The sequence below is a fragment of the Podarcis melisellensis genome (assembly GCF_964234715.1).
Source record: "Podarcis melisellensis genome assembly, chromosome: 2".
In the NCBI taxonomy this organism is placed as follows: domain Eukaryota; kingdom Metazoa; phylum Chordata; class Lepidosauria; order Squamata; family Lacertidae; genus Podarcis; species Podarcis melisellensis.
Genome location: NC_138529.1, coordinates 23,112,466 through 23,132,634, shown reverse-complemented (window position 1 = coordinate 23,132,634; position 20,169 = coordinate 23,112,466). Strand labels below are relative to the sequence as shown.

The following is a 20,169-nucleotide window of genomic DNA, read 5'->3' as shown; positions in this document are numbered from 1 at the left end:
GCATCAAATTTCCTCCTCCAGAAACCACAAACCACCTCCTCATCTCTTTGGGGACTATTTTCCATTCTTGGGAACATAATACAGTGTGTGATTGAGGCCTCCTGTCCTAGGTCGGGCATCATTCCTCTTCCACAGGCGTGAAAGCATGGGCCCGGTAGTTTTCAATGCAATCCGGTTCAGATAAGGATTAGGGGGAGAGAAGCTCAGGAGAGTTGCTATTGGCTGGAGAGAGGATGTTGACCCGGACAGGTCAGTGGGCTGATCCAATGAAAAGAAGCTCCTGGGGGTTTTTTTTGGGGGGGGCGGAATCAAAGCTAGTAGAACTTGTAGGGTGCCCCAGGGTTCTTGTCCTTTCTCCCATGCTTCTCAACATCTACATGCAGCCGCTAGGAGAGATCATCAGGAGGTTTGGGCTGGGTGTCCATCAATATGCAGATGATACCCAGCTCTACCTCTCTTTTAAATCAGAACCAGTGAAGGCGGTGAAGGTCCTGTGTGAGTGTTTGGAGGCGGTTGGAGGATGGATGGTGGCTAACAGATTGAGGTTGAATCCTGACAAGACAGAAGTACTGTTTTTGGGGGACAGGAGGCGGGCGGGTGTGGAGGACTCCCTGATGGAGATCAGTCTTATACATGTTTTTTAGGGAGTTCAGAGCTGAACAGGAACCAAAAACCATACTTTCATAGATAGAGCAGAGCGAAGCCAGAACCTGCCCCAGGTATAACCCAGATGTGCTTGTGTATACAAAAGCCAATCTTCCGTTCAACATTTCCCTCCAAAGTGAGCATCTGTACTCAAATTTAGGATTTCATTTTGTGCCATATACAAAGAACTGGTTTTTAAAATAAAACAAAAACAAGCACACATACACGGTCACAGAGAATTGTTTTAAAACAACAACAACACACCAAACCCAAACCTCACATACATTATTTATTTCATTAATTCCCTTTTGCTCTGTGCATCTCCCACCACAGTTCTTCCTCCCGCCTCCCCTTGTAAATGGTGTTTTTGTCAATCAATATGACTGATGGGAGAGGAAGAGAGAGCGGTGCAGAGCAATTTGTCCGACTTCAGATGGCCTGAAAGACAAACCGTTTCAAAGGCAGGTTGACTATCATTTAATAAGGAGCCATGAGGGTGTTGCATGTAACACACAGTCCCTAGACTGGCCGTTATCCTCAGAGGCAGGCGGGCTCAACTTGACAGGGAAGCAAGAGGCGGAGGGAGGGGGGAAAACCCTGCTGGTTGCAATTAACAAGAGATATCATAGGAATGAAAAAGAAGGGTAGTTTTTTTGGGGGGGGGCGCTGTGTGGCTCTGCTAGTGCCAAGCCTTGGAAGAAGGATTAGTTACCAACCGTTTCTACCAGGAAAAAAATGAGAGCTTTCTGGAGATTGTTGCTTACAAGTGTCAAGGCAAGGTGTGGCAGTGAAGGACTTGTTTTGTGTCTGTGCACACACCACATCAGCCTGTGTGTGTGTGTGTTATGAGACTTGGCTTAGCTTCCTTGTACTGTAAAATCCAGTGTGCATTCATAGCTCCTAAGGGACGCGGGTGGCGCTGTGGGTTAAACCACAGAGCCTAGGACTGGCCGATCAGAAGGTCGGCGGTTCGAATCCCCGCGACGGGGTGAGCTCCCGTTGCTCGGTCCCTGCTCCTGCCAACATAGCAGTTCAAAAGCACGTCAAAGAGCAAGTAGATAAATAGGTACCGCTCCGGCGGGAAGGTAAACGGCGTTTCTGTACACTGCTCTGGTTCACCAGAAGCGGCTTAGTCATGCTGGCCACATGACCCGGAAGCTGTACGCAGGCTCCCTCGGCCAATAAAGTGAGATGAGCGCTGCAACCCCAGAGTTGGCCACGACTGGACCTAATGGTCAGCGGTCCCCTTACCTTTTACCTTTACTCTTTGGCTCATAGCAGAGCAGCGAGCTCACTTGATGCTCCGAGTTGTGAATTGTCTGTGATTTGGGTCCCCCGTTTCCTTCTCCCAGCTCATGGAGGTGTGAACACATGTGACACAGAATCCCCCTACCAATTGTCAGAGTCCTTGTTGGCCAACTATGAAGTTTGCTCATCGCATCCGAGTTGGCTGCATAGTGTTCAGTGGAGAAGTGGGGCATGGGACCCAAGACTTTCTAGATGCAAAGCAGATGCTCTACCTAAGAAGAGACCTGCTGGATCAGGCCAAAGTCCCCTCCAATGTATGGTTACCAGATATTTTTTTTCAATGAATCCAGGGACACTTTTCAACTTCAATGGATTTTGTATGGGAACTGATTTGTAAATCCGGGGACTGTCCCTGAGAAACAGGGACATCAAGTAACCTTACAGTCCAATGCAGCAAAATGTTGAAGTTGAATTTATTTAACAACACCATATATTTGTGTGTGTGTGTGTGTGTGTAACTCAGCAATTTCCCGACAAATAAATGTCACCAACAGCTTTGATAACATGCTTTCATTGCTTAGATCTACCACCTCCCCGCTTATAAAAACCCAGAAACCACACGTTCTTCATCTCAGCCATTCTTTCCATTTCTGCCTATATGAATCAGTTCTCTATTGCATGGAACTCCTGCTGGGATTAATTTCACTGTATTTTATTTCATATGGAGAGTGCAAGGTGAAAGGCACCGAGAGCTCATTTCTTTGTGCTGGTTTGTGCGGGGTCAGGAGAAAGTTACTAGGCTGGATGAAAGTCAGGGCGACTTTCAGAGGACTTGCGGTCCACTCCATCCGAAAGGCTGAGCGTGGGAAGGAAGAATGCATTGTAAAAGGCTGTGTTTGTCTATATGCTGTGTTTGTGTGTAGGAACGGGGTGGGTGAGTGGGACGACACTTTAGTTCGCATCTAGATATGAAATTGCCCAATATGCACTTCTCTGAATTTTGTAATGTAGTTTTCAGGCCAAGTAAGGTTGTTGTTTTTTTTAAAAAAAAAAGCATAAGCAGGTGTAAAGTGTGCATATCAGTGCCTATATTAGTAGAATACTTTTTTCTGGGGGGACACTGGGGGGGATGCATATCCCTAAACATTTTGTGAATCTAAGTTTGGCCTCATTGAGGGGCAGTATTTCAATATGAGTATGACAGGGTATCTCTCTCTCTCACACACCCCCCCACAAGAAACCTTTTTTTTTAAAAAAAATTGAAAGTAAACTGACATATAAACTTCGAGATAAGGACTTCAAAGAAGAACGGAAACTTTTTGCAAATTATTTTAAGAAACCCAAAATGAATTGGGCTCTTTGGCAGGTTCTGAATAAACACACACAAATTTATTGATTGTTAACATAATAGACAGATAATATAAGTATTTATACAATTTTACAGTATGCAGAGAATAATTTGCGTTGAGAAATTAGAGAGAGGAGCTGAGGGAAGTCTCGGGGGGGGGGGAAGGAAAGAGGGTTTGATGGGGAGGTGGGAAAAAGGGGGGAATGATGAATATGATATGTTTTGATATTTTGTTATGTTGAAATTGTTAATAATTTTTTAAAAAATTGAAAGAATTTCAATTATAAAGAAATAAATCTGGAAATTTTGGTATGGCAATGTGCTAAGAATTTCCTGCTACAGGTCCTTTTCTCACTTCACATCCAACCTTATATTGTGCAGGACATTTTTGTTTGTTTGTTTGTTCATATGTATTTCTAAACCACTTAATATTTAAATATTTCTAATGTCAATAGAACAATTAGAGTCTTGAGAGGAGGAAAGACTAAGATTTTCTTAGAGTTTTAAGTTGTCCAGAAATAATTATCCTAAAAGTTATTCAGAAATAAGGGAACCACTGTAAGCAGATGAAAATACTAGCAGGATCGCAATAACACTTGTAATGTAGCAAATACATGGACAAAATGGAGAGACATAAAACATGGATTATGAAATAATATGCAGTTAAAAAGGATGACAATAGGACTCATGGAGGAGAAGGTGGGCAGTCCAGAGATTCGGTGAAATCTCTAATTATGGATATGTATATTGTATTGTACTGTTATAATTCTATATTTGTAAAACCAAATAAAAATTATTTAGGAAATAATTAATGCAGATAAACCCTTAATATCACAATGTAAGGGTCTGCTCTAAATCATATGACTGTAGAGTTCTTTCTTTTCTTTTCTAGCCTTTACTGGCATATAAGTGAAAACAGCAAAATCATAAAAACCATGCAAAGTCACCCAAACACATTGATAATCCAAACACATACAATAGATAACCACCACTGAATAAATCAGGTAATTGTAGATTTAGCTTTAAAGATCTCGGCTAAGTATCCTGAAACAATCTTGGTAGTTTTGGGAGTATCATCCCTCGACAAATATTGGATTACAGACTCTTACAAACTCTATGAGTTGGAAGGGACCCTGAGAGTCACCTAGTCCAGCCCTCTGCAATGCAGAAATATCTCATTACCTCAGATTTGTTCAGTGGAGAAGTGGGGTATGGAACCTGAGACCTTCTAAGTACAAAGCAGGATCAGGCCAATACAGCATCTCTGTTCTCACAAAGATCAACCAGATGCCTATGGGAAGCCTGCAAACAGAAGCATGAACCTCCTCACTTGAGGTTCTCAGCAATGGATATTCAGAGGCATACGACCTGCAACAGTGAAGGAAGAACATCGCCCCTGATAGGCTTGTCCTCCATGAATTTATCTAATCCCTTTTTTATACTTAAAAAAAAAAAAGCTGCCCAAGTTGTTGGCCATCACCAACATACAGTGGTGCCTTGGTTCTCAAGCGTCTTGGTACTCAAACAACCTGGAACCCAAACACTGCAAACCCGGAGGTAAGTGTTCTGGTTTGCGAACTTTATTTGGAAGCCAACCGTGCTCTGTTTTGAGTGTTACGCTTCCGATTTGAGTGCCACACTTCCGTTTTGAGTGTTACGCTGAGGTCTGTCTGTTTTTGCTATTTATTTTGCGCTTTTGTTTTTTGCGGCTCTTTTTTGGTTGTTTTTGTGACTGTGTGGAACCCAGTTCAGCTACTAATTGATTGACGGATTGACTGATTGTGTGATTGTAGTACATTGTTTATTGCTTTCATTTTATGGATCAGTGGTCTTGTTAGATAGTAAAATTCATGTTAAATTTCTGTTTTAGGGGTTGTTTTTAAAAGTCTGGAATGGATTAATCCATTTTGCATTACTTTCTATGGGAAAGTGCGTCCTGGTTTTGGAATGCTTTGGTTTTGGAACAGACGTCCGGAACGGATTAAGTTTGGGAACCAAGGTACCACTGTAGTTTGAAAGTGAATTCCTACCACTACTCCTGAACAACAACCTTTTGCCAAATGAAATGCAGCTCCAGGTTGCTGACACTTAAGTCCAAGTGAACAAAGAATGGTTAAAAGTTCCTACACATAGCGGCAAGGATGGAAGAATGAGGAAACCCCGACCAAAGAACAGCGGCAAGAGAAAATAATGAACAATGCAGAAATGGCTAAATTGACATACAAATTGAGAGATAAGGACAACTGTGACTTTAAATAAGAATGGGAACTTTTCATATATTACTTAAAAAGACAACAAAACGAATTGGACTCCTTGGCAGGTTTTGAATAAACATACACAAATATATTGATTGTTAATGTAGTAGATAGATAATATAAGGATTTATATTATAATATAGGGATTTATACAATTTTACAGTATGCAGAGGACAATATGAGTTGAGAAATCAGAGAGCTGAGGTAAGTCTGGGGGAGGGAGGGAGGGTTTGATGGGGAGATGGGGAGAAATGATGAATATGAGATGTTTTGATATTTTGTTATGTTGAATTGGTTAATTATTTTTTTTTAAAAAAAGTTCCTTCACATAGATTAAAAAACAGCAACAACTACAAATGAATAGCTAAAGAGAAAATCCTACTTTGGTATGACATGGCAATTTCTAAGACATTAGCAATTTAGGAATTGGATAGATAGCTAGAAGCTCCCTATAAAATCACGACAGCTAGCAATATCTAGCAACTTATTTGTGATCCTCCTCCTCATTGCGCCAGGGTATTTTCCCTTCCCCCCAGTGTTTTACGATGCACAGTGCCAATATGACTCTCCCTTTCTCCAGAAACAAACTTTGTGTTTCTTAATAATCACAAAATTCTCCAGGGGGTGCGGGTGGGTGGGTGGAGGAATCAAGTTGTTTCCTTCTTTCATCATGTCCCTAAAAACCACGAAGCCTGGCTTCAAAAAGGAGGAGGCTTCAAAGTGTCGAAAGCGACAGTGTGCACACTCTGGTCCAGCCAAGCAGCCAGCCAGCCCCTCTCAAGTTTCTGTTTGTGGCAGTCTGATCATTGCAGAGCTGCGGCACCAATTTCCTCCTCTTTCCCCTGAACCGATGCCATCACTCAGTAGACTTGGAGAAAGGTCACAGAATCGGCTGCTTGAGCAGGATCCTTTCCAGGACTGCTGGTCCTCATTTTTGAAGTGAGCAGTCGGGAGGAAGCAAAGAAGAAGACGAAGAAGAAGAAGCTGTCACTGCAACACAACAAGAACTTTAAAAACATCTGTGGGGATGGGAGGACTCAGCACAACAGCAAAACTCTCGAGTTTTGCTCTTCGCTTCTCACTTTGAGGCATGATCCTGATTTCCCTAGATGTGCTTGAGACAGGAGATAAATGGATGCCGTTGGCATCTGTGTTATGTACAGTGGTACCTTGGGTTACAGACGCTTCAGGTTACAGACTCCGCTAAACCAGAAATAGTACCTTGGGTTAAGAACTTTGCTTCAGGATGAGAACAGAAATCACACAGCGGTGGCGCAGCAGCAGAGGGAGGCCCCATTAGCTAAAGTGGTACCTCAGGTTAATAACAGTTTCGGGTTAAGAATGGACCTTCAGAATGAATTAAGTTCTTAACCTGAGGTACCACTGTACTGTTCCTCCATTTTCTTTATGAAATATATGTATCTAAAACATTTAATACAGTGGTTTCCCCTGCTATTCCTCCAAGGAATTCAGGGCATCCTGTATTTTATTTTCACAAGAGCTCTGTAGGATAAGGCAGGGTAATTAATATAAGTTTAACAGAGGGCAGTCCAACAACCTCTGGAATACACCTGGTTTGGTTAGTCTTTAAGATGTTATAAAATACAACCACCCCTTGAAAAGGTTGGGACTGAGCCAAACTGAAGAGGTAGAGGCTGTGAATATTTTTATGCACCTTGAAAAGGGGACCTGTTTATGGTTTTTTTTATTTTGGTGGGGAGGGAGGTGTGCTCTTAAGGATGTGAAAGCAAAAGGGGAAGGGAATGTGCTCCTGTTGCCTTGGCCTGTTAAAGTTCCAAAGCAGCAGCAGCAGATCAGAGGAAAGATATCTTCAAACAGATGTGGAAAACTGCATGAGAGGGGGGGGAACCCACCAGTTGTGTGACTGGCTGGAGATGAAGTAACATGTGGAGAAATGCACAGCATCTCATCTGCAGCCTTCTGCAGCCAGACCATCAGCCCAAAGAGAAAATCACCCTTGGGTCCTCAACTGCATGGCTTATGCCTATAGGTCTTTTAACTACAAAGATGGACAGTGGAATGTCCAGGTGCCATGGCTATAATGGGTGGAAGCATTCCCTGCACGGAACATTTTTATCTATCTATCCATCCCACAGTCTAATCATCATCACCACCACCATTATATCAAACATGCTTTACCTCCACAGTTGGAGGGCAATATGGCTCTGTCAGGCTTTGGGGGATCAGATCCCTCCCCCAGTGGCAGTAAATATGCAGATCAAACGAAAGGAGCATTCTTACCAGTTAGTTTTTTTTAATAATCACAGTGAGAGACAAAGGAATGCATACCTCTCTAGAAATGGCATTGCTCCCAGTAAAGGTTCACCCCCTTGGTCCCCATTAATCTACGTCACTCCTGCATTGGGAAATCTGAGCTTGCTGCTGCTGCGCTCTCTGTTCTATCACTCTCAAAGCCCGTCTAGTCTTAAGAGAAGGGGGGTCACGAATACTGTCCAAAGACATTGCATCTGCCAGCTCTCTCTCTCTCTCTCTCTCTCTCTCTCTCTCTCTCTCTCTCTCTCTCTCTCTCCTCTTCCAGCTGTTCCTCACCTGGTATTTCCCAGCTTTCCCCCTCTGGACTTTGCCCTTCTACAAACCACTGTTCTAAATCAATACTGTCCTCCTGCCCTTGGGAAGGTTCAAGGGACGGGGGGTGCGGCTCCCATCATTCCTCCTCAGTCCAGCCCCTGACAGCCTCCGAATGGGGAGAGTGATGTTATATGTAGGTCCTGTTTGGTCACTGTGTAAACAGGGTGAAGGACTAGGTAGGTCTTCCCTCTGATCTACCAGGATCATTATACCTAATGATCCATATCCTTTGTTGTTGTTGTTTAGTCGTTTAGTCGTGTCCAACTCTTCATGACCCCATGGACCAGAGCATGCTAGGCACTCCTGTCTTCCACTGCCTCCCACAATTTGGTCAAACTCATGCTGGTAGCTTCGAGAACACTGTCCAACCATCTTGTCCTCTGTTGTCCCCTGCTCCTTGTGCCCTCAATCTTTCCCAACATCAGGGTCTTTTCCAGGGAGTCTTCTCTTCTCATGAGGTAGCCCAAGTACTGGAGCCTCAGCTTCAGGATCTCTCCTTCCAGTGAGCACTCAGGGCTGATTTCCTTAAGAATGGATGGGTTTGTTCTTCTTGCAGTCCATGGGACTCTCAAGAGTCTCCTCCAGCACCATAATTCAAAAGCATCAATTCTTTGGTGATCAGCCTTCTTTATGGTCCAGCTCTCACTTCCATACATCACTACTGGGAAAACCATAGCTTTAACTATACGGACCTTTGTTGGCAAGGTGATGTCTCTGCTTTTTAAGATGCTGTCTAGGTTTGTCATTGCTTTTCTCCCAAGAAGCAGGCGTATTTTAATTTCGTGACTGCTGTCACCATCTGCAGTGATCATGGAACCCAATGCATGCTCCGTCAATGCTGGGTGGAACATTTTGCTTACTGGATTATATGCTCTGATCCTGTGGTTTATTTAGGCTGTGGTTTATTTAGGCTGGACACACCCAAAAAAGCATTTTGGGAAAACACACTGCCAACTTCATAGAGGGAAATCACATTGGCCAAAGACGGGACTCCACAGCGCCATCTGGTGTCATAGCATTATAACACACATAAAGCGCTTTTTCTTTACTAATGTCGCCGAGTCCATATTCCTACAGACTTCTGCTCATGCAACAGGGACTCACCTTCTATCCCTCGTCTTTGCAGACCCCAATGCTCCCTCCAGATCTGATCCAGAGGGTTCCCCCCAACCCTCCAGCAGAGATTTTTTGAGAGAGTGTGGGGAGCTTCGAGGTGGGAGGAACATCCCGTTGCACCAGTGGAAGCCCAATCTGCTTACACACAGAGGGCATCGGCTATCACCCATGGACAAGGGGGAATAGCTATTCTCTTTAGTTTTTCCACCATTGTACATTGCAAAATCGGATAATCCTGTTGCCCTGATTAAACTGATTGGTTCAGCTGAATGTTTGCAGTTCCCTGTGTAACTAGGAGGCCACATTGGCGGGTATGTCAAGCCATGCTGGCATTGCCATTGGTAGCCTGGAGGGGAAAGCACAGCAGACAGTATTCCAGAAGACAGAACTGGGCCATCTTGTCCCGAAGGACACCCTTGCATTCTGTTGTAAGCCCAGAAACAACCTGTTGGAAAATGAAGTATTTGCAAGAAATCAACACTGGATCCTTCAGAAGACAACGCAGTAGGTGCACCAATTAGAAGCGACACAGAGATGTCTGTTGTTCTTGAGTTCATTGTGACAGACAGACAGACAACCACAGGGGTCGTAAAATAATGGCTCCTTTTATCATATGATTGGCAGCAGAGGGATGAAAAAAAGATAACATATTTTATTTATTTACAGTATCTTTTCATATCTATAAAGAAATGTGAGCAAAGGAGGATCAATTTGAAATACGTAAATTGGTAGAAGTTCTTCCTTGTGAATTCTTCCTATGCCCATCTACCCTCCTCCCCCAAATTAACAGGTCCTCTACAATCTTTTGTGATCCACCTGCCCTTCTAGAGGCCTGTTCCTAGTCTTCATTCTTCCCTTAATTTCTGGACTGATAAACTTAGGCATTAGTGACTTTATTCATGGCTTCGGACACATTTGTAACTGTGGAGAAAAAAAATGTAAGTGCATACTGGAAGCATAGATTTGGTTTGCTGGTACAAATGCCATGTGTCGGATCTGGTATTAAGTTAGGGATTGCCAACCTCTTTGGAAGTTTTGAAAAAGGGCTATGGGTGCCAGTCACAAAATGGCTGCCACCTGGACCTGGCAAAAAACAAAATGGCTGCTGTGGCGGCATGGTATAACACAAGATGGTGGCCACATCTTAAAAATCAGTAAAAGGGACACTGTTAGAAGGATCTAGAGTGGCTCAATGATCCTCCATGTTTCCTCGAAAACCTTCTACTGGTGATGTTTTGACAGAAAAAGAAGCAGCACCTTCAAACAGAGGTGCCAACTGTGAGAGGAGGGTGACAGATCAATACAAATGGCTGCAGAGGCCAGGCCATGGGCTTCCTCCCCTGGACTGTGATATGCTTGCTATTTCTTTGTCAGTTTTCTAAGGAGTATATGCCAGGTGGATGCTATTGACTTTGTCCAAACAGATTGCTTGTCTAGCAAGTACTGTGCACTGTTAGCTGTGGCAGAATCAATTCTGGGTAAAAGGACCGAGTTTTCTTCCTCTCCTCAGTTGTGTGTGTGGTGGGGATATATTGTATTCAGGACCCCATTCCCCTCAAGCACATGGTTGGCACAGTCAGAACAGCTAGGTGTACAGGTTGCAAAGTGTGGGCAGCCTATGCTGTGTATATTTTGCATTTTGATCATGACCATTAAAGAAAATTCAGAGAAAGAGAGCAGAAGACCCTCTGGAGAGTCTGGACAAAACAAAGCACACAATGCCTAACTGTTGTTGGAAAAGCTAAAATGTAGAGATGCCCCATGAAGAAGCAAAAGACCTGATCAATGGCCATGCTAAATGTATTTTGCATGACAGTTAGAAGAAGTCTATTCCGTTTCATTTTGATTCCTGCCTGTCCCCCGCCCCCCATATTTTGAAGATGAAAATAAAGCCACTGAGGGTCTTCTTTCCACATGAAAAATTGACACTGCAGTTGTGGTTTTTAAAGAATAGCTTTTACCAAACAGCAAATATCAAAATGCCATTAAATATTGATAAAGAAAGTTTACAAAATTAAGGAAAGAAAAAAGTGGCTGGAAGTCTTCTAAAGTCTTTACATTTTTATGCTGCTGTTCCCAGGAATGTGGTTTTTTAAAAAACAACAACAACTTATGTTCCTGAGCGAAATACTCTGGAAGGCATATTTGAATGTTCATGGAGTGGATCTATGTGAACTGGCTAAAGGGAATTCTCTTTAGAACATGGTAAGAATTCTGCTGGATCAGACCAGAGGCTGATCAAGGGCAGCATTTTGTTTCTGCAGTGTCCAACCAGATGCCCATGGAGGCATGAGGACGATAGCACTCTTCCCCTCATGTTTCTCTGGTAGCTTTCTTCACCATGGATTTCTTTAATCCCTCTGGGAAGCCATCTAAGCTAGCAAGCATAATGGCATTTTATGGTAACAAATCCCATAGTTTAACTATGTGAAGAAGTCTGTCTGACTGTTCCAACATTCAGTTTCGTCAGATGGGTTCTAGTATTATGTTTTTAAACACCTCTATCACACACCTCTTTATTCACCTTCTCTCTAAAGTGAGTCACTCCAGTCTCGTGATCATTTTGTTTGCTTTTGGGGGGCATATTTTCATCTTTTTTTGTGTTGCAACCAAAACTGTGCACAGTATTCGAAGTGCAGTTGCGTCTTGATTCATTGGAAAGAAAATATGCCCTCTGGCCACACACTCCATTGTCACATCTCTCTTCCCGTTTTGGCACATCTAACATTATTTATAAAACTTTTTTTTATATAAATAACCAGGATTAGATGCTGGTTAAACCACTGTTTCTTGGTTCAGCTGTGTTTTAACAAACCCTGGTGTTCTTTATGGCATGAGAGAGAAGGAAGGGAAGAAGGGAGTATATATGGGCCCAACATTCATTCTTGGTCTAATAAACCACAATTTATTAGACTGACAATGCAATCCTGTACATACTAATTCAAAAGTAAGTCCCACTGAGTGCAGTAGAACTTATTTCCAGACATGTGTGCACAGGATTGTAGCCCAAGATTATTACATTTGAACCAGACCTATGAGAGAGAGAGAACGCAAATGTATGTATAGGAAGTGAACTATCATATCTGGATTGCATACACGGGAACTGTGTATTAGCTGTCCACTTCATTATCCACTGGAGATGGGAAACAGATCCTGCAACCTCAAACTTCCTTCTGATTACGTGTGTGGCATCAGCTAAACAATGAATGAGAGGATATAGGCATTTAGATTTCATCATCATCATCATCATCATCATTTATTATTTATACTCTGCCCATCTGGCTGGGTTTCCCCAGCCACTCTGGGCAGCTTCCAACAAAATATTAAAAATACAATAAAACATCAAACATTTAAAAATGCCTTCAGATCTCTTCTAAAAGTCTGGTACAGTAGTTGTTTTTCTCTTTGACATCTGGTGGGAGGGCGTTCCACAGGGCAGGTGCCACTACCGAGAAGGCCCTCTGCCTTGTTCCCTGTAACTTGGCTTCTCGCAGTGAGGGAACCTGCAAGATACAATATGCCTCTACGTTCCCTTAATGTGCTGGATGTTACACATCTTTCTAGAGGTGTTGGAGGTAGGGAAGACCTACCTAGTGAGTCAGAAGGAGGGATCTTCTCCACTGTGCATAGAGGAAAGGAAAGTGGGCAATACCTAAATCAGGTGGGCATTAAAATATCTTCCACAAACAACTGCACGGTCTATCTGGATATACCTTCCTCTAACATGGAGAAGGCCTTCAATAGCAGGGGCAGAATGGAGGCAGGTGGAGCAAGAGAAGAACTTGGTATGTCAGACACAAAGCCTGGGCTCAGCCCAGTAGGCTGGGGGCAATGCCAATAGCAAGGAAGGTGGCTCTATAATGGAGCATATGCACTGCATGCAGAATGTCTCAGGTTCAATCCCTAGGGCTGGGAGAGAACCCTGCCTGAAACCCTGCAGAAGGCACTGCCACTCAGTGTAGACCAGGGTTTCCCAAACTTGGGTCGCTTGTGGTTTTCGGACTACAACTCCCATCATCCATAGCTAGCAGGACCAGTGGTCAGGGATGATGGGAACTGCAGTCTGAAAACAGCTGGAGGCTCAAGTTTGGGAAACCCTGGTGCAGACAATCCGTAGCTAGGTGGTCCTCAGGGCTGCCTCAGTATCAGCCAGTGTCCTATGTTCCAACGAAGGAAATAGTAGCCCATGAGCAGAGCAGAGCCAAATCTGGATTTTGGGAGCAGAACGACTCATCTGATGGCCCATTGGCTTCATCCAGCAGGCTCTACTTATCTTCATATCCCAATACTGGCTGAACAATAGTTTCACTGGTCAGCCAGTAAAACATCAGTTGGTTGGAAGACGTCTCTCCCCAGAATTTGTATAATAATCTTTTTTTTCCCTCCCCCAAATGACTCTTCTCTCTGCTCGTCACCACTCTAACTTATGTGACTGGCAATTTGTTTCTTTTTAAGAAGAATTAATTGGGGAGGAGGGAGTTTGCATAAATAAAGAATCTCTTCCTTTAATGCGGATGATTCTGCTGGCAAAATGTGGCACGTGTAAGTGGGGAGGAATTGTAGCATGTCATCCTCCACTTGGAAATCGGCTCCTGAAATCCTGTCTCTTTGCTCGCTGCAGTCGATGGAGCAGTGGGGAACCAGCTCTCCACATTTTGTTAGGGAGTAATTACATTATTCATATTTTATTTATCCCCTCAAAAGAAACAAGTAATTATTATTACACAATCTGTACCCTCCCCCCCCCGCAAAAAAATACTGCTTTGGAAAAATTATCAATTATAATCTAGAAGATTGTCCCCCAAGTAAGACTTCAAATGCGTCTCATTACAGATTTTGTTTTGTTTTGTTTAAGGAAGTGTGGTGGAAAAAACAAAGAACTGCTGTGCCGTTGTCTTTTACTTCTCTTTAATGTCAGGTTCAGAAGTAATGATGGTGAGAACAATCAGCCTTCAAGTCTCTGTTTTCCTGTGTTTACTCATTAAACATGAGAACCAGGTGCTCTCATGGGGAGAAAAGCTCATTGTAACATTGGCTTTAGATATCAAAAAAGCCTTTCACCTTTCACTAACAAGCATAACTTCACAGGCAAGGGGGCTGAGATAAATAAAGGAATAAATAAAGGAAGGGGGCCTGCTTTAAAATGAAATGGCGGGGCCCGATCCTGTAAACAAATACTTCTGGCGTGGGGGCAGAAGACTCCCCTTCTCTTGGAGAGGAATCTGACGGAACACAACAAAGCTTTGTCTTGTGCAAAGGCTATGCAGATGGAGGTGCTTTGCCATATTTCAGTCTCTTGCACATGTTACTGGAGTAGCCTTAACCTTAAATCAAATGCTGCCTATAAAAACAATGATAAACTGGACCCAGTTCCAGAATATAATTTTGTGACAGGAACATGTGGCACACCAGTGTCTCTTAACTCTTCACCCTTCCTTCATCCTGACCTCACCACCACCACCCTTGCCTTTGGGATCCTTGTCCTTTATCTCCCCTATTTCCTGGCCCCTCTTCCAGGCCCTCAGCCTCCTGTTATGTGAGATTTTGATCCCAACCAAGCAGACAATTTTCGCTTCCCTCGCAGAAGTTGGATTGCAAACCTTTTACTTGCAGGAGCAGCTGAACATTCTCTTCCAATCAGGGGCTTTATCACCATGAACAATATTTTAGACTGTATAATAAAATAATTTAAATAAATAAGAGAAAGAAAGAAAGAAAGAAAGAAAGAAAGAAAGAAAGAAAGAAAGAAAGAAAGAAAGAAAGAAAGAAATCCGAGTCCCCTGACCTAGGCTTCTTCTCTTTTGTCTTCCTTTCAGGAAAGGGAAGGTGAGAAAGGGTGAAAAGAGAGAGAAGAGTAGAAAGTCTCCCAGTTATTTATCTCCCGAGGTGATGGTCTCTTTGAGCACTAGAGGCAGCACTGGTGACCAGGGTTGGCTTGGTAACAACAACAACAACAATTTATTATTTATACCTTGCCCATCCAACTGGGTTTCCCCAGCCACTCTGGGTGGCTTCCAACAAAATATTTAAAAAACAATAAAACATCCAACATTAAAAAATTCCCTAAACAGGGCTGCCTTCAGATGTCTTCTAAAAGTCAGGTAGCTGTTTATTTCCTTGACATCTGATGGGAGAGTGTTCCACAGGGCGGGCAACACTACCGAGAAGGCCCTCTGCCTGGTTTCCTGTAACTTCGCTTCTCACGGTGAGGGAACCACCAGAAGGCCCTCAGAGCTGGATCTCAGTGTCCGGGCTGAATGGTGAGGGTGGAGATGCTCCTTCAGGTATAATGGGCCAAGGCCATTTAGGGCTTTAAAGGTCAGCACCAACACTTTGAAGAGTGCTCAGAACCCAGTTGTGTCCCACTAACAAGGGGGCCAGTTGGGCCCCTTGCCCAAGGGCTCTGGAGATCCTAGAGTGGTAGCACCTCATTGAGCTCCCTGTCTTGCATGTCTATTCTCTTCTTTTTGGTTTTTATTTCTTCTGATGCCATCCCATAGAATTGTGGCGTTTGAAGGACCGTCTTGCCCAACCAACCCCCTGCAAGGCAGGAATCGCTTGCCCATGCCACCCACGACCACACTGTCCCTAAGCTCCCTTCTTAGAACTCGTCCCCTCTGCGTTTTCTTTCTCCGAAACCAAAACAAAACCTTGTAATGGGAGCTTATATTGTGTGTGGAGGGGGATCAGTAGGAATATGGCTGGCATGTTTTGTGTGGTTCGTTTGTTATGCTTTCTGGAGACTTCCCTCTTTTCTTCTGGTTTTTATGGCTGACCTTGTTCCTGTTGTTAGTACAGAGGGGTGGTGTTTTTTTGTGTGTCCCCCCCCCTCCTTTTTCCTCCTCCAGTGTGGCACTTCTGTAATGTTTTTGTTCTTTGTTCTAGTTCATTCTCCCTTTGAGGTTCCCTCTGATGTTGAGTCAGCGGCATGTTTTTGATACATTCTTCCCTGGCATGTGCATCCTCACTCCAGGTATCAAAAACCCAGAGCAGCGGTTATTTGGAGGGACACTTGTTCGGAGCGACAATGCCTGCCTCGTCCTAATGCCGTCCGCCGCAATGGCCACCTGAGTCAACAAATGACCGGTGTTTGAACAAAGGAACAACAGACCTGCACTTTCTCTCAGGCTTTGCGTTTTCACTTTGGCTGTGGAGCGCGCACACACACACACAGGACTCCTGTGCTGTGGGGCTTTGAGGAGCAGGTGTGTGACCAGGAGGCAGCTGAAAAGGCATGATGACTTGTGTCGTATGGATAATACCCAGCAGCCAGGCCTCCAACAAAAGGGCAGCTTGTTTTGCCATTGTCTTTTAAGGTCAGGGTCATAAGAACAAACATAAGAAGAGCTCTGCCACATCAGACCAATGGTCGCTCCAGTCCTGTTTCCCACAGTGGCCAACCAGGTGTCTCCAAGAATCACACACAAAGGGAAGCCTTTTCCCACTGCATCTCCTGGTGTAAACTGTAGTATTTCAGTTCAGTCCTTGTTTCATGTACAGTGGTACCTCGGGTTACATACACTTCAGGTTACATACGCTTCAGGTTACAGACTCCACTAACCCAGAAATAGTACCTCGGGTTAAGAACTTTGCTTCAGGATGAGAACAGAAATTGTGCAGCGGCAGCGCAGCGGCAGCAGGAGGCCCCATTAGCTAAAGTGGTGCTTCAGGTTAAGAACAGTTTCAGGTTAAGAACAGACCTCCAGAACGAATTAAATACTTAACCCAAGGTACCACTGTATAGGCATACTTCGGATCTCAAACGCCTTGGCTCCCGAACAAAATGGCTCCCAAACGATCGAAACCTGGAAGTGAGTGTTCCAGTTTTTAAACGATTTTCAGAAGCCGAACATCTGGCACAGCTTCTGCAGCGTCCGATAATCAGAAGCCACGCCTTGTTTTTTTTATTGCTTCCGGGAGTCGAACGGACTCCTGAAACGCATTCTGTTTGAGAACCAAGGTACGACTGTATGTTCCAGTACACAGAGGCTTTAGAGACCAGGCCCTGAGGCAGCAACGTGAGGTTTCTAATGGTCTCCTTCTTGTGTATAATAGGATGTCCCTATTTTCTTTGGAGAAATGTTGTTGGAGGGTATGTAATGTTTGCTTAGGTGTGTAAAAAATAAAGTATTCCAGTCACCATCCTTTGTGCCAATCCTACATCTTACATATAGCAGTGTGCTTTCTTGGAAGCTATTTTTCATGAGTTTGACTAATCCTTTTTTAAAAGCCATCTGAGGCTGCCCTCCTCTGTACACTTACTTGGAAGCAAGGCACATTGAACACAGTGGGATTTCCTTCTGAATAAATATGCAAAATATTGTACTGTAAGCCAGTGGCCTTTGTCCCATCTTGTGGTACCAACTTCACTAAGGCAGCAAACCTATGTGCACCCACCTGAGAGTAAGTCCCATTGAACCTTTATTCAAAAAGATTTCTGAAAAGCTTGATATTTTTTTTAACCTCTAAACAGTATACAAAAAACAACACAAAGACAATAAAACCACACACACAAATGAAAGTAAAATAACATTATAAAAACAGATGGAAAGAGGAACAGATAAAAAGAGGAATTCAGAAACAAGGGTGTGATCTTATGGGTCAGGGAAAATCTGGGCAGAAAGTTACGTATGTCTTCACAAGACATGGGAAGCAACTAAAATAGACAATGCTTCAAATATGACAGAGGGGAGGGCTTTCCACAGTGCAGGGCAATGGTAGAAAATGCCCACCACACTTTAGGCTGCTTTGCCATGGGTAGAACTTCCACTGATGAAATAAGGGATCTTATGATGACCATGGGACACAGGTGGCGCTGTGGGTTAAAGCCTCAGCGCCTAGGACTTGCTGATCGAAAGTTCGGCGGTTCGAATCCCTGCAGCGGGGTGCGCTCCCGCTGCTCGGTCCCAGCGCCTGCCAACCTAGCAGTTCAAAAGTACCTCCGGGTGCAAGTAGATAAATAGGGACCGCTTACCAGCGGGAAGGTAAACGGCGTTTCCGTGTGCAGCTCTGGCTCGCCAGAGCAGCGATGTCACACTGGCCATGTGACCCGGAAGTGTCTCCTGACAGCGCTGGCCCCTGGCCTCTTAAGTGAGATGGGCGCACAACCCCAGAGTCTGTCAAGACTGGCCCGTACGGGCAGGGGTACCTTTACCTTTACCTTTATGATGACCATGGGGCTGTCCTAAGATGTCACCAGCCCAATGCATGTAGCAGGCCCCACTCTGGACCTTGTTTTCTCAACTGGGCAGGGAGAGGGTGATCTGAAAGTGGGGGATATTGACACCAGTCCCATGTCATGGGCAGATCATTTCCTGTTGAGATCTAGATTTTCAGGACCCTTTCCACTCTGGAGAGGTGGGGGAAACTATTGGGATGGTCCATTCTTGGAGGCCGATGGACCCAATATGTTTCCAAGTGGCTCTGGGGGATTTTCCGGCTGATAGGCTCATCCTGTACATCACCCTAAAGTTGTGCAATGCAGGCAGTAGAGCAGTGTGGATATGCCTGTCTGCAGCCAAACGTATGGAACTGTAGCATGCAAGGGTAGACTTCAGTGACCTGAGAACTTTAACCTGATTTCTCTTTTAAGAGCAATTTGCCAAGGAAAAACATTCCTTTTTAACCAGGTCTTTGGTTGACCTGATTGACATCCCATACCCTTTTGAAATGTGGCTCTTTTGGGGTGTGTGTGTTATTTTGATTTTATGTATTGTGATCTTTTCTGTGAACTGCCCTGAGACCTCCGGGTATAGGGCAGTATATAAATTCAATATACCTACATTGGCTCCCAGTATATTTCCTGGCACAATTCAAAGTTTAAAGCCTCAAACAACCTCAGCCCAGTATACCCATCATTCTGCCCAGAAACTGAGGTCCAGCGCTGAGGGCCTTCTGGTGGTTCCCTCACTGCAAGAAGTGAAGTTACAGGGAACCAGGCAGAGGGCCTTTTCGGTAGTTGCGCCCGCCCTGTGGAATGCCCTCCCACCAGATGTCAAAGAACTATCTGACTTTTAGAAGAAATCAGAAGGTATCCCTGTTTAGGGAAGCTTTTAATATTTGATGAATTATTGTATTTTAATATTTTGCTGGAAGTCGCCCAGAGTGGCTGGGGAAACCCAACCAGATGGGTGGGGTATAAATTTATCATCATCGTCAACAACAACAACAACAACAACAACAACAACAACAACAAGTGAATGCAACCAACCATGCTCCAGCCTCCCAAACTTCTCACACTGCACAAACAAACAAACAAACAAACAAATAGATAACTAAAGAACTATCCTCCTGATGCTGACATCAAAACTCTACACATACACTAAACAAAAGGATTGAAAATCATTACCTCACCCTTCTTCCTCCCCCTGCTCCCTAATTTACTTCCCCCACCCTACCTCACAATGTCGACGACAGCAGCCTCTCACACCGAATGTAGCTGATCTGTAGAAAGGACTCAATGAATTTAGAACAAAGAAGTTGTATGTACCCTTGTTGTCTATGAAAATCCTTCAGTTAAAACAATTAAAACCAAAACACCCAGGAGCACATGAGGTGGAAAGAAGGAAGACCAATGCTGAGTCTACTCTAAATTTTAGTGGCCCTCCGAAATTTTGCTGTCCTCAGGGAGGAGCTATGACCTAGGCAGGAACAGGGCACAGTATAACAACATTTCAGAGCGTAAGCCCTGCCTATTTGAACACTCTCCTCTTTAAAAATTTCCCCTCTCCTCTTTAAAATTTCCCCTCTCCTCTTTAAAAATTTACTGTATTTTTCGCTCCATAAGACGCACTTTTCCCCTCCTAAAAAGTAAGGGGAAATGTGTGCACGCAGCAATCCCTCTTGCTGTTCTGGCTTCGGGGATAGCCACACAAAGCCTCTTCAACAACGTTTGATTCAGAATATTTTTTTCTTGTTTTCCTCCTCTAAAAACTAAGTGCGTCTTAT

The 20,169-nt window shown here is 43.9% G+C and overlaps 1 long non-coding RNA gene across 1 annotated transcript in view; it reads left to right on the top strand.

Annotated features, from left to right (window-relative positions):
- Positions 1 to 9,338: 9,338 nt before the first annotated feature.
- Positions 9,339 to 20,169, top strand: part of LOC309363599 — a 184,481-nt gene continuing 173,650 nt past the window's right edge. Inside the window, exons 1-3 of the long non-coding RNA XR_014165458.1 lie at positions 9,339 to 10,500; positions 14,078 to 14,157; positions 15,039 to 15,357. This is a non-coding gene — a long non-coding RNA (uncharacterized lncRNA). The remainder of the gene's footprint in view (positions 10,501 to 14,077; positions 14,158 to 15,038; positions 15,358 to 20,169) is intronic.